Source organism: Podarcis erhardii, assembly GCF_964252035.2.
Source record: "Podarcis erhardii genome assembly, chromosome: 10".
NCBI lineage: Eukaryota > Metazoa > Chordata > Lepidosauria > Squamata > Lacertidae > Podarcis > Podarcis erhardii.
Window position 1 is genome coordinate 17,563,438 of NC_138500.1, and position 12,225 is coordinate 17,575,662.

The 12,225-nt window shown below is 42.5% G+C and overlaps 1 protein-coding gene across 1 annotated transcript in view; it reads left to right on the forward strand.

Moving 5' to 3' along the window:
* Positions 1-12,225, forward strand: part of MICAL3 (microtubule associated monooxygenase, calponin and LIM domain containing 3) — a 213,191-nt gene that overhangs the window by 19,279 nt on the left and 181,687 nt on the right. Inside the window, exon 4 of the mRNA XM_081879580.1 lies at positions 129-510. The gene's annotated coding sequence lies outside the window, so the exon portion shown is untranslated. The remainder of the gene's footprint in view (positions 1-128; positions 511-12,225) is intronic.

The following is a 12,225-nucleotide window of genomic DNA, read 5'->3' on the forward strand; positions in this document are numbered from 1 at the left end:
ATTTCTGGGGATTCTTTAAAAAAAAAAAAGAAGGATGTATGTCAATGCAAAGGTCTCTGGTGCCTTCCAAAAGGATGCTCAGCACATAATTTCTGTCCTACCTTTGCATCTGTGTTATTCTACCACAGGGGACCACATCTTGGTTGTCATGACAACAGTGACGGAATGGCAGCCTGCTGCATCATCGCACCATCTCCACAAGATGCTATGGTGAGATGCTCTGGGAGAAGCTTACCAAAGGAGATGCACATCAAAAATACCGTTTCCCTTTCACCTCGATTTTCAGCATGCTTCACACCCACAAATAGAAGTGAAGGAAGGAAATGGTACCTGTAGGTTTTCACAAAAGGAACCTTTGCAGTGCTGGAGCCTGAGGACAAAAGCAGGCAACAGGGGAATTTATGGTTCTGGAGATTCACCAAGTCAGAGGTTGTTAACAATTGTGAGTGCTCTGCTTACTGACAAGGATTTTAACCTCTGAGAAAAAGAAATAGATTTCATCACTGTTCTGTGAGTATTGACCATATCACATGTATTTTGAAGCTGAAAATGTTTAATTGTCTTGTTCCATGTGTTGGTGACCCTAGGGGGAAAATAACTGGGCATAATGCCTTTTGTTGGAGGGATTATGTGAATATACTGTAAGGGGTGCGTCAGGGCATACAGTCAGTGTTGTAAACGGAAGCTAGAGGTCTACGCTGGAGTTAGTTTGATAATGATAATTGACACTTACTGTGCATTGTGGTTTGCAGAGTTTAATAAGTAAATGTATGTTTTTTGGAGCTTGCATACAATCCACATTTCAGCAGTGGATGAGAAAACATTAAAAAGGGAAGAGGTCTTGCAGGGACATTCACTAGTATTATGTGTGTGTATACACACACACACATACACGCATGCATGGTGCCTTAAATACTAATTTAAACTGAGACAGGTCCCTGCCCCAAGAACTTTGCAATCTAAATTTCAAGTAAACAGGGGACAGAGAGAGACAAAGGAAGCTATAACAGGGAAAATATTATGTATACACAAATGTGGTTATGGGGCAATGCAGTCCCATGCATGCTTATTCAGAAACAGGTTCCATTGTGGTTAACAGGGCTTACTGTACAGTGATGCCTTGGGTTAAGTACTTAATTCGTACCGGAGTTCCGTTCTTAACCTGAAACTGTTCTTAACCCGAAGCACCACTTTAGCTAATGGGGCCTCCTGCTGCCGCTGCGCCGCCGGAGCACGATTTCTGTTCTCATCCTGAAGCAAAGTTCTTAACCTGAAGCACTATTTCTGGGTTAGCGGAGTCTGTAACCTGAGGTGTATGTAACCTGAAGCATATGTAACCTGAGGTACCACTGTACTGTATAGTAAATGTGTTTAGGTTAAGGCCGTGATGCAAAACAAACTTATTAGGAGTAGGTCCTATTGGACACAGAGTAAACATGCAAACTATTGCAGCGTTGGGCTTAGTTTTCTGTATGCTGTGAGACTAAAGACCACAGCTCTCCATTCCAGGGAAAGTTCGCTTCTGGAGCCCTGATGAGAGCAGACCCCAGCCCTAGGGGGTTTGCAGCAGTGTGTATACCAGAGTCCAAAGTGTACTGGTGTCCACACATCCAGCCTCAACTGTATGCATTCCTTGGTGTCCTTTGAGATCAAAGAGACTGAAGCACAAAGGGCTGCAGTTGCTTCATACCAGCATGATAATGTTACAGTGAGCCTCAAGTGACTTGTGCCTTACAAACCCAGAGATGCCAGCGTGGATCCATGCCAACTGTTCCTAGGAGGAGCACGCTCAGTTCTTCTCATGTGCATATACACACACACACATGCACACAGAGAGGCATGGACTTGTAGCATGCTCTAAAGGGATGGCACACCTGCTAAGAATTGTACTACCAGAGTTCAGTACAAAATGGGAGAGAGGGAGGGTAGGCCGCCCTCTGTGCCATGGCTGGGCCTGGGGTGCTCTCCCTTCTATGCTTAAGCAGTTGTGCCACCACCTTTTGTTCCCTTTCAACACCCCTGGGTCATCCTCACTAAATGGACAGCTTATGTACTGAATTCTCTACCAAGGATGCGGTGACATCCCCTGGCTGATGAGTTGGCTTTAAAAAGAAGTTTGACACATTGCTGGAGGATAGGTCTGTCAGTGGCTGTTAGATGCAAGAGCTAAATACATCCAGAGATAAGATGCCACTGGATACTAGTTGTTGAGAAGGGCTTGTTGCCTTCATGACATTCCTTTGGGTTCCCTGGAAGCATCTGGCTGTCCACTGTGAGAAATATGATACTGGACTTGCTAGATGGACCAATGGCCTGGCCCAGCTGTTATCACTTGATTAGGCAGGGTGGTGTGCCCTGCCACCATCTGGAGGGCCTTCTTGTCCCTAACAGCTGTGCATGAAGGATGTTGCCCAACCCACTGGGAAGTAAAGGGAAAACACTGCGATCCAAAGCAGGATATGTCTATTTCCTGTCTGCAGTGGCTATGAAACTTGGAGCAAAGTTCATTGTGTATCATAATGTGAATTCTGAAAGACAGGAGGAGTTTTACATGTTTTACGCCTCGCATGTCTTCTTTGGAAGCAGTCTGACATGCAGGTGAGCTTTTTGACATTACATTTGTGCACTTTTTAAGGGGAAAGGTGTGTGAATAGTAAAACACAGTCAGGGCCTTCAAAGTAACGTGGGAAATATTCCAGCCCAAATAGTGTTGTGAAATGTCGTGACAGCGTCTGGCAGCAGCTCTCCAGCGTAAGGCATATTTATTCCCATCACCTGCTATCTGATCCCTTTAAACTGGAGATGCCAGGGATTGAATGCATGCAAAACTGGTGTTCTGCCAGCAAGCTGTAGTCCCTTGCTTCAGGTACAATTGCTGGCAGGTGATCATTCTAATTTTTGTGCCTTGAAAATATTTACCTGCTACAAATCAAGGCACAAGAGCAAGTCAGGTGGCTGTTTTGTGGTCAGGTGGCAATCCTCCAAACGATATTCTCCCCCCTGCCCCACACCCATATAACTCCAGAGTAGCATAGCAAAAAAGACAGGACCTTTTTCCAATGAACTTAGAATCTTAATTGTAGAAGGCAAGGAGATACAAAGAGAAGACAGAGCCAAGGGTTGACTGTGAGTGAATGAGTACAGTTATATATGCACCCATATATACATAAACATATAAACACTGAAATATTTCATTTTCTTTGCGTGGTTTCCTCCCTCAAAGAAATTGTTAATAGATGCCCTTCACCAAATTTGGTTCCAGGGTGGTTTGCAAAATATGCAGTGAAATCCTAAACGAGTTTGCTTAAAAATAAGCTGCATTGTACGAAATGGTTTTTTCTGCCTGGTATGTGTGTTTAGGGCTGCATCCTAAATATGCAGCAAAATAAAACTTTTTTAAAAATCGGATAACGAAACAGAGATTCTCAACTCATGGATGGACCATGTTTGACCCCATTACAGTTGAAAACCTCAGTGTTTGGCACAGATGAGACCTCAGATCAGCAAGGGAAGAAGGGGGTTGGCTAGCTCAACCCAGTCCATGTACAAAAGGGAAATGTATGCACATAACTCCTGTCAATGCTAATGGGAGTCACGAGATGAAATTCCCTAAGCACCAAGAGCCAAAGCCGCCCCCTCAATGTGCAAGCAGCATAAAGACGTGTCTGTGTGTGTGTTGGCACGGCTGAGGGCCTAATGTGGAAGAATAATAGACATCAGAAATGGACATGAATTATTTGTTCATCTTGCCCATCCCCATGGAAATTGCTCCAGAATTATTCTCTGCTTTCTGTTTTTGGGGAGTCCTGCCCGCTCAGTATTTAAACAAACATACATACAAAACTGATCTTTCCCCAGTCTCTTTTTAGACAGCTCAGCAAATCCAGGCAACAGATATTCTTGCAAGCCAGTTCTTATTGAATCCAAGTCTCTTCCTGCATCATTCCCCAGCCCTGTTTGTTTTATTCATCGACTCTTGTTTCCTGCTGTTCCAACCAAGGAGCTTAGCACAATGCACAAGGGGCTATGCCATTGTCTCATCACACCATGGCTGCTAGATAGCTTAGGCTGGCACAAGGCCATCCAGAGAACTTCAGCAGTGATCAGAACTTGTGTTCCAACACTGTATCAATCCTATACACATTTACTTAAGCACCATTGAACTCAATGGGGCCTACTGCCGAATGGGCATGACAAGGGTTACGCTGTTATTGTAGCATAAGCTCTTGTGGACTAGAATCCCCTTCATCAGAATGCTATGTTAATTAAAGTGACCATTTGCAGCAGCATTAATTGAAATGCAGAAAAAGAAAAAAAACATGACTGTACTTTTCTAATTTTATATCTGCCAGCTGCAGATAACACTGCATGCATCTGATGAAGGGGACTGTAGTTCACAAAAGCTTATGCTGAATGTATTGGTTTTTACGATACAGCATATATTTATGCAACAAGCACAAGACTCTTTATTTGTTATTGCTGAATATGTTTTGAGTCACACAGCTTCTATAATAAGTACAAGCAAGTACACTGTGGGACTGAGCATTCTGTTAAATATTCTTCCATTCTAAACAGAAGGAAACTGTTGTGTTCAGTTTATTAACATGTCCTTCTTCAGAAGAAGCCAGTGCCATCCAAGTTATTGCAGGCTACAATTAATATAATGTATAACCATATTCAGCAATGTGTATTGGTGGTCGGTGCACATTAGGTGTGTTACATGATTGAGTGTGCTTATTCTCCTCCATGAAATTTGGAAGTACTTACAGTTTGTGACTTCTAATTTCCAGAACCAGAAACCCTTTTCTGCAAAAAAGCAACCTTATTCAGCTTCTACAGGGAATCTGTTTATTGGCTCCTTCTTAAAAGGGGTGGAGTCTTCCTAACCCCTTGGTGAGTCCCCACCCCCTTAGAGAGTAGCAGCTTGTATGGATCAATTAAAAGGGCAAAGGAAGGAGTTCCCCTCCCCTTAGGAAGTTTGAGTGTGCTAGTTTTGATAACTAAAGTATCAGGGGTTGTAATTTTTATGTTAGTAGTTTTAGACTTTTTCGTTTCCTACAGGTAATGAGAATAAGAATTTGAATCCAAGTGGTAAAAAGAAAAATATGTGAGAAGAGTATTTATTGCAAATCAGCATTTGTTTCACCCCAAAGGATTTGTTTCAAAGGTAGATTTCTCTTCGCTTAAAAAAAGGTAAACAAAAAAACAATGTTTGCTTTCCCTGCTTGTATTTCTGAAGGGGTGGTGGTATTATTCTGTGGTTATTGATTGTCTTGTTTGCTACTGATAACATATTTTGGCTCGGCATTGTATAATTTAGCTATCTAGGTTTTGTATCTTTAACTCGAGGTTGATTCAAGGGTTGGTATGTTTTGCTGTGGCCCTACACAGCAGTAGGGGCTAGTGGACCTGCTGCAATGAGGCAGTGGACACACACACTGAGGAAAGAGGGGGCTGTGGAGGGGGTCTTGTATTCGACCCTCCAAAACCTGGAGCTTTAGGTAGTTAAATTTTACTTTTGTTTTTGGACCGATGGTCTGTGATAAAGGATGTGTTCTTCTGTTGTTTGTTTCTCTGGCTTCTGTATGCTTTATATCCTTTAGTGCAGCTCCTGTATACAGTACGTTCTCTTTCTGTCTTTCTGGTGGCAACACAACTCATCTGACCATATATTTTTTTATTGCTTGCTAGAAGTTAACCTTGTGCTCTTTCAAAATGGGCAGCATTCATGCAAATCTTTAATGCAGAAAGGGAGCAAGTTTGCAATCATTTCCCCCTGCCACATTCGTTAGACAGTCAAATTGGGAATAATCTTTCCTGGCTGTAACACACCAAGTATTGTTCTGCTAGTTGGATCAAAACTGCCGGGTTGCACAAAAGAAGTATTCTACACAGGACTTTAACAGTTATGCTAAGGAGTTCTCTTTCCATCATGGTGGGCTGTAAGAGAGAAGTGTTATGTGTAATAGGTTGGAGTGGGTGGGGAAAGGGAGAGTGGCTATTTGAAGGAAAGGGTGATGGGTCGAATTGAACCTCTTTTGTGTTGAGTTGAAATCTAACACAGAACTGAGATTTAATTTTTCCACACATAAGAAATTCAAAACTATTAACGCTAAGAAAATGTTGACCTAGTGAATAAAATGGTCTTGAATGCTAAACTGAATTTAGAACTGAAGCATTCTTGCTGCAGAAATTGGAGATATTTGATGCTGAAAATAAAATTAAAATCCAGTTCTGTTGACGTATCAGATGTGTACAGTTGTCGTGCTTTGTGTCAACTTCTCCTCTTCCTTTTTCTCTACAAAGGTAATCTTAGTCAGGGGGAATTCCTTATTGTAGTCTGGGGCATGCATCCTACAATTTAATCATTCAGTATTTTCCTGTTATTGAACATGAATTAGGGTATGATGAGTCACTGTATTTGTAACAAAGAGAGATATATCACAGAAAGCTATTTTAAGGCCTCACTCACTTAAAAAAAAAAAAACCAACCCAGAAAAAAGCTATGTGTCTGCCAGTTACAGAAGTCTTATTCCAGGGAGACAAAATGTTTAAAATATCTTTCCAGGATCATCTAATGTTGTAAAATCCATCAGGTAGTGATTGGTGCAGTCTACTGTGCCTGTACCTAAACCTAACTAAAAAGTCTAAATCCCATTATTTGCGCGCACACACACACACACATTTTGGGAGTGGAGAGTACAAAATTCTTCGGTTCAAAATTATGTAATTATTTTAGAGAAAGAGAGCCATTAGTCAAGAGAGCTCCCTGCCTTGAACTTAAAATCCAAAATTTGACAAAGAAGAAACAAAGGAAGGGGAAGGAAGAGTAAACAATGAAAAGCATGCAGTTATTTTAATAGCATATACTTATGCTTGGTTACAGGCTTCATGTCCTGGGACCTGGGGGGCTGTGACAAAGGTTTGTTTTGCCTCTCCCTCCTAGAAAGAATATATATGAGAACTTGGTAACTAAGAATTTTCTCCATCTCCCTCCCAATCATTTTTGTTTTCCTGCAAACCTGAGTGTTTTAGTTTATTGTATTGCTTTGAACCGTACTGGTTTTTAAGATTATACATTGCTGTGTGGGTGCCTTTGCTCAGAGAAGTGACCCTCCAGTCCACAAGACAAGTAAGTGTGCAACAAGCCGGACATCCACAGTGAGAAAAAAGGGTACTTGTGATCTTTTATGGCAATGTGATGGCTTGAGATAATGGGTGGGTAGGGAACAGAAAGGTTGATGCTGGCAATTAACACAAGAAAACAAGAAAATAAAATGTTATAATAGGAATTTAGTGTTTTGGTATAGTGTGCTGTATATTTCTCTCACTTTTCTGGCTTTTAAAAAAATCATCTTTTGAAGTGTAGTAGCAGTGAGAAGGCTGAGCAGTGGGGAAACAGCTTAGAATATAGGTTTTATTCTTAATGTTCTTTTCTGTTTACTTTGGTGTGGTCCAGTCTATAGAGATGTTTCAATAGGTGTTAAGTACAAGGCCCCAATAATTCACCTCTACAACCTTCTCCTTGTCCGTAACCAAGGGCAACCTTCATAGGCCTCCTTCATTTGGCTGGCAGCAGGGGTCAGCAAACTTTTTCAGCAGGGGGCTGGTCTACTGTCCCTCAGACCTTGTGGGGGGCTGGACAATATTTTTTTTTTGGGGGGGGGGGAATGAACAAATTCCTATGCCCCACAAATAACCCAGAGATGCATTTTAAATAAAAGGACACATTCTACTCATGTAAAAACATGCTGATTCCCGGACCGTCCGCGGGCCAGATTTAGAAGGTGATTTGGCCGGATTTGGCCCCCAGGCCTTAGTTTGCCTACCCATGGCCTACAGTTAGTCAGCTGCAGCTGGTTGTTCCTCAGAAAGAATTATAATGCCTTGGTGATAGCATCTTCTTTCTCTTACTGTTTTAAAAATATAAAGGTGCCCTTATAGAGTTTTTTAATTAATAGATATTCCCTTATATTGGACAGTTGTCAGCAACCTATAGTGTACAGAGACATGCCTTAACAAGATCACATATGGCTACTAGAGGCGGTGGTTTAAAACTCCTATGTGGAGGTTCTGTGGAATCTTAAAACTGTGTTTTTCCTAATTCCTGTTTGCCTTTATTTCTGGGTCCAGGGATGTTATACTTGTCCTTGCTTCCTTTTAATTACAAACATGGAAATTCTTAATATTTAAGTTGATACCTGGAAATAACTGGGATTTATTGTTTTGCTGAAATTCCACACTCCCTCCAGAAATGTGGCATACAATATTGCATCATCAAAGGTGCAACTCCAGTTTTTTGTTTTCTCCTTTGGTGCTACGGATTAACCTTCATATTATTCCAGTAAAGTACCATATAGTAATTAATGTCAATATTTTATTGGGCTTCAGAAGCTGACGATGCTGCTAACTCAGGTTTTAATTTAATTTTTAAATTATTATTTTTTACAAATGTTGACACTTGCGCTGCAGAATTAAGAAGAGCTGCCGTGTCAAATGTGACCAGCTTCAAAAGGAAGTTTATGATAGTAGATGACAAGAGAGGGCTTTCCCAAATAACTGTGTAAGTGTTTGCCATCAAAGGATCCCTTGTTATTGCTAACACAATGATGCATTATGCTGGGTGTTTAGAATTTGACAGCAGTGCTCCCTGCCCCCCCCCCCATAGTAAGTTTGCATCACTGATGAACTTGGCTACTGTTCTTCCAATTCTGTGTATCTCTTGCTGTATGTTGTTGTTTACTGCAGTGAGACAAGTCAAGGGAGCTGAATGAGGACACCATGTTGCCAGTCCTGTTGAACTTGGCATAGGTTGTGTGGATGCAACTGCTAACAGCTTTGGTTTTAATTACATAGTTTGTGTAAAAGATTTCTTGGTGGTAGTACAGTGGTGCCCCGCAGTACGAACGCCTCGCAAGACGGAAAACCCGCTAGACGAAAGGGTTTTCCGTTTTGGAGGCGCTTCGCTAAACGAATTTCTCTATGGGGTTGCCTCGCAAGACGAAAAAATATTGCGAGTTCCCGCGGTTCCCCCCCCTTTTTTTGCCCTTTCCCTAAGCGCTAAGCCGCTTATCAGCTGTTCCGCTGATAAGCCGCTTCTCAGCTGATCGCTAAAAGCCGCTAGACCGCTAATAGCGCTAATCCGCTAAGCTGTCAATGGGCTTGCTTCACAAGACGAAAAAACCGCTAGACGAAGAGAATCGCGGAACGGATTAATTTCGTCTTGCGAGGCACCACTGTAATACGAAGCCAGCAATGAGGGCAGTGGGTTGCTGTCCTGTCCTGTCCTTCATTGGAATTGCAAGTTCACCTTGAAGGCAAAAAGCAGGCAGTGGATTATATTAATCACTCCTTGTGTTCTTACAAATTCCAGAAGAACAGCCTAGTTAGGACATAGCAGCTCATGCCATAATAAATCATAAGTTGTGTAGGGATTATAACATTAAGAACTATGGCAGCACATCTCAGTCTTTATGTTGTATATTTATAACATACATATACAAATGCTCTCCTCTAGTGCCCTTACTGCTCAGCAACTAGATACCTCTGGGCCAAATCCTTACCTCTTAAGGAACATCAGTGGGCCCAGTATACAGGAAGGGTCTAGTAGCTGTTTGGCAACATGGGTTGGGTTGCAGTGTACTCTGAAGAATAGTGCTGGTGGGAAACCTAATCCTCCGTCACATTCTCAAAATGACCTCTCTACAATTTTTATATTATTTTCTTGATACTTTTTATCCTGTCTTTCCCACAAAGTGCTCAAAGGGCATACAGTGTCAGGCTTCGGGGAATTGGCTTCCTCCCCTGTGGCCATAAATGAGCAGATCAAACGAAAGGGAATTCTTACCAGTTAGTTTCTTTAATAAACACAGCGAAGGACAAAAGAAAGCATCTAACCAGAATGGGGGTGCTCCCAATTAAGGTCACCCCCCTCCATTCCTTTTAATTCATGTCACTCCTATGTTTTGTAATCTGAGTTTATACCCTCTGCACTTTCTGTTCTGACACATTCTGAGCTCTTCAAGACTTTGGGGAAGGGGTGGTGGTGGATACTACTCAGAGACTGTGAATCTGTTAACTCACACTCTTCTAGTGTTTCTTCTGCTAGCTGTTCCCCATCCGGTATTTCCCAGCTTCTGCCTTCTGAACTATGCCCCTCTGCAAACCACTGCTCCAAATCTATACTGTCCTCCTGCTCCTGGGAAGATTTAGGATCAGGATCAGGAGGAGGGAATGGCTCTCACCATTCTTCCTCAGTGTAGTCCTCCTCAGCACCGTCCCTGACATACAGTGGTGCAGCAAATTGGAAGGGAGACTGCGTGTTGAGATTCCTGCATGGCAGGGGTTGGACTAGATGAACCCTGTGAGTTAGGTTAGGCTGGGATAGTGGTGGGCCCAAGGTAAACCAATGTGCTTTATGGTTGAACTGGGGATTTGGAGTTGGGTTTCCTTAGGCCTAGTCCAATACCGTAACCAGTACCTCACACTGAGCTTTAGACCAAGGGTTCCCATTTGAGCTGGTTCAAAATTACTGAAACCCACCAAAATAGTGGTATGGTGCCAAAGCGAGTCACAAAACCATGGCAGTTTTTCACAATCATCTGGCAGTTAATTAAGATCATAGTCTACTAATTAACTTGCCTTCCTTTGGAAGTTACAAAATTCTTTGCTGTAGGGTTTTCCTTGTGACAAAGAGTTCCAAAGCTCTGTGACTCATGCTAAGTACAGGCACTTATTGTAGAGAAAGGTGGGGAACCGCTGACTCACAGGCCAGACTTAGCCCACTAGGCATTGTCACTTGGCTTGCAAAGCTGTTTGGGGCAAGCCACACTCGCCCCGATGTCAGACATGATGTCAGGTGTTGACAGGTAAGAGCAGAGCTCCAAAGAAACAAAGTGAGTTGCTGACTTTTCCTTTGTTATTAATTAATTATATTTCCTTCAATACTTTCTCTGGCACTTTCCCCTGAGACCTTCTTCCCTTCTTCCAAACCCCTGCCCACTTTTGTTCAGCAACCAAGGAGTTGCTGGTAAGGGCACTGGTCCAACCAAAAAGCTATGGCAGGGCTTGGGACAGGCAAGTGAGGTGTATATGTGAAGCTCTCGAAAAATGGGGGTGGGACATTTCCCCCCAGGCTTTCGCATCTCTAGTGAGGAGGCCCTGGGCAGGCTGTGGCACTGATGTCCATCTGAAAGTGGCACAAGTCTCACCGGTGGGAAACAGCCTTAGACCATTCTTACTGAGATGCAACATTACATGGGCTTCACTGATAGATTGGGTTAAAGATATTAGATTTTGTTCTGTGAGAAGGGAATGCAGGGTGGAAATGTGCACCATATTTAATTGTAGTTTTGGTCAGGGCCTCCCTTGTACTACAATGCAACGTCACAGTATCTATGGAAATTCAAACAAAATGTTGATGTGAATAATCCTGCTGTAGGATTAAAACCAGAGAATAAAGTCCTCTTCAAAGAGCTTGACTGAAGTGTAAGGTTCCTCTAGACTTTAATTGTCAGCTTCAGGCTGACATTTGCTGTGGTTTCTTATTCCTCTAGTGGGAATTGCTTTGGCCATTATTAGCATTTTATTATGATTGCTGATAGGCTGGGGAGGAGGGTGGGCATGTTGGAACAAAGCCCTGCTTCCATAGCTGTGGCAGTACAAAGCTTGCATCTCTCATTCAGTAATGCGAGCATCTGCTTTTGAAAGCATTATTAATTTTTTATTTGGTCTCCCCCCCACCGCCCCTCATATGTGATTTCCATCTTTTTTTCTCCAGCGCTAGTCTTTTAAACAATCTGGCATTTCATAGCAGGGGGTCAAGAACTTGAAGGCTAACCCCCTTAATCCTGGGATTAATTACACAATTATGCAGCAGTCTAGTCACAAACGACTTAAACTGGAGTATAGTAGGAGTTAAGCTAATTTAGTACCACTCTGAGAAAGAATTGAAGCACTGGTCTAGAAATCACAATTGTGCTTAAAGGCTGCTGGTGGCATCCTCTGGGTGATTGCTTTGTGTAAAGACTGTAATATGCAGAATAGCTTGCCATGACTGTGTGGAAAATATCTGTACCCCTATGACCAATAGGAACTTCTGTTGGTGTCATTAGATTGCCCATGCAATGTAAACAACTTATATGGCAAGACACTCTACTTAGAATGGCTGTGACACAACAAGGGGAGATATGACCACATGCAGGGTCCCCTCCTTGCCATGGCTTC